The following is a 3,017-nucleotide window of genomic DNA, read 5'->3' as shown; positions in this document are numbered from 1 at the left end:
CAGAGGAATGAGACCTAAAGATTTGAGAAAAGGAGGGGGAACCCAAATTAAGTGACAAATTTAGTGACAAAGTTCTGCTATGCAGTCTGGGTGGGAACTACTAAAAATAAGCCCTGTTGTAATACTTGAATCCTGATCTAGACTTCTGATATCCTACAGGTGCTCTAAATCAGTTCTCATACTTTGCTCATTAAAAACACTTGAGACGTTTTCTTCCATTTCCTTAGCGCTGCTATGTGCACATGATTGGGAAAGACTCATACCTAGTTCAATATGCAGAAATAAAATGGTCCCTCAGAAGTGGGATTATACATCCCCAGCATAAATCCTAATTCCCCAGCATGCATCCTAACTCCATAAGGAAATCCCTAATTATGAGACACCCCACAATATACCCCACTGACATTGACACAATCAGAATCATTCCAAGTCACAGACTAACCTCAACACTCTCCTACCTGGAATCCACTGCACTGCTGCTGGGTGTATTCACGCCACGCTAGCAGACTAACGTTAAGGTATCCAAACAAACACCTGACAGACAGCTGACCCCAAAGGATGGAGCACATGAGCTCTCCATGGGCACTGGGCCATCAGGGAACAGTCACACACCATTGTGGTAGCAGGAGCTGAGCAGCACTTGGGACAAAAAAGGCAGGATGCTGCATGGCCAATGTAGCAGAAAAGGAGTCCCGGTTGTCCCAGATGGTAGGTAGGGTTTCCAAAATGTATGGATGTCATCACAGAATCCCAGAATTGCCTTGATTGGAAAAGACCTTTAAGCTCATCAAGTCCAATTATTAACCTCACACTGACAAGTCCCCGACTAACCCATGTCCCTCAGCACTATGTCTACACGACTCTTCAATCCCTCCAGGGATGGGGACTCCACCACTGCCCTGGGCAACCCCTTCCAATGCCTCAGAACCCTTTCAGCAAAGAAATTCTTCCTCACATCCCATCTCAACTGCCCTGGGCACAACTGGAGCCCATTTCCTCTTGACATGTCACTTGTTCCTTGGTTGAACAGACCCACCCCCACCTCTCTCCACCTCCTTTCAGGGAGTTGGAGAGAGTGAGAAGATCTGCCCTGGAGTATGAACTTCCTACACACACATCAATGTGCATGGACAGGCTGCCATGGCTGGAGATATTGTGGTGTAGAGCCAACAGCTTTCTCTTGAGATTGAATGAATTACAGCTCTCATCCAACCTGCTTGTCCCTTATACAGTCTCAGCCTAGCTATGATGTTGTCATAGTTGTCTCAGGTGGTGACAACCATGGGGTAGACCAACTAGCAAACAGCATTACAGACATCCTTCATAAGCCTGAATTCAAGACTGGTAAGAGTCTGGCACAGCCAGCTTTCCAGGGCTCATGCTCATCACCTCTGGAGCTGGCTGAAGAAGAAGAAGAGCATCTGAGATTGCCCAACCCAGGAAGAGCCTGAGATAATGACAGGGTTGATGCAGGCACAGGCACTGTCTTTCCCAAGAGCAATAACATTTCCCCAGGAAGCTGTGGAAAACTTCACTGCCGGGCTGGGTAAAAGCCTTCTAGAGCATGCAGGCACCTAGAAGTCAATGTGGGATTTCTCACTTCCTTTCTCACATGTGAAGAAATGACCAGCAGCCCTGCTGGTCTCATCTGTGCAAGAGCATAGCACAGCCCAGCACAGCCCAGCACAGCCCAGCTGAGCCCTACAGCACCTTGCTCCATCCCACAGGGCACCCACAGTCGATGCTGCCTGTGTACATTCTGACCATTACCCACTGCTCACCCATAGTCCCTGCTTCACCCTGTATTCTGCCTCACTTATGTCTTCAGACACATGCCTGGAGTGTTGTAGAATCATAGAATCTGGTTTGGGTTGGGAGGGACCTTAAAGCTCATCCAGTTCCAACCCCCCTGCCATCAGCAGGGACACCTTCCACTAGACCAGGTTGCTCAAAGCCTCATCCAACCTGGCCTTCAACACTTCCAGGGATCCCCTGTGAGAGGGACATTGCCTATGCCAAGGAAGGCTGCAGGGCACCCCTGGGGAAGGAGGGACTGAGAGAGCACCAGGCAACTCCAAAGGGCTTTGAGCCCAGAAAGTAGACAAACTGTAAAGCACAGAAGCACTTCATTGCTGTTTGTTGTGGAACCTTTTCCCATCAAGGGTCAGTAGGCTGCCTCCAGGGAACATCTGGGGAAACAGGTGCCCCTCAAAGACAGTGCCCATCTCATGGCAACCCAGGAACCATCTACCCCAAAGAGAACAAGGCTACTTGGTACAGATCCTGTGTGATCTGTCAGCCAGCACCCTTTTTCCCACCCTGTAGAGCAGCTCTCATCAGGCTCAGAGCCCTTCCTCATGGTACTTCTGCATGGGCCAGTCTCCTTGCTTAACTGAGTATAAGCTTGTCATGAAGCAGGGATGAGATCTGTTCCCTCTACTTCCCTGGGGTCACATGGAGCCTCCCAGAGCCCATTTAGTGCAAATGCACACTAAAGCCCTCTCTGAGGCAGCGGCAGCCTGGCTTGCAGCGACCATGAGATAGATGGTGGATTTCAGAATCTTATGTGGAAGGTGCAAGCCAATAAGTAGGGTTGCAACCCTGAACTTCAGGAGAGCCAACTTCGACCTCTGTAAGGACCTTCTTGGGGGTATCCCATGGACTAGAGTGATAGAACGTAAGGGGGCCCAAGAGAGTTGGTTAATGCTCAAGTACAACTTCCTCCAAGCCCAAGATCGGTGCATCCCTAAGAGAAAGAAATCAGGCAAGAGTGGCAGGAAACATGCATGGATGAGCAAGGAGCTCATGGAAAAACTCAAAGGGAAGAGGAAGGTCTATGAAATGTGGAAAAAGGGTCCAGCTACTTGGGAGGAATATAGGGATGTGGTCAGGGCCTGCAGGGATGCAACTAGGAAGGCTGAGGCCCACTTGGAATTAAATCTGGCAAAGGAGGTTAAAGACAACAATTTTTATTTTTTTCAAGCATATCAATAACAAAAGGCAGAGCAGGGAAAATG

The sequence above is a fragment of the Antrostomus carolinensis genome, unplaced genomic scaffold, assembly GCF_000700745.2.
Source record: "Antrostomus carolinensis isolate BGI_N321 unplaced genomic scaffold, ASM70074v2 scaffold52031, whole genome shotgun sequence".
In the NCBI taxonomy this organism is placed as follows: Eukaryota; Metazoa; Chordata; class Aves; order Caprimulgiformes; family Caprimulgidae; genus Antrostomus; species Antrostomus carolinensis.
This window is presented reverse-complemented; position numbering follows the sequence as displayed.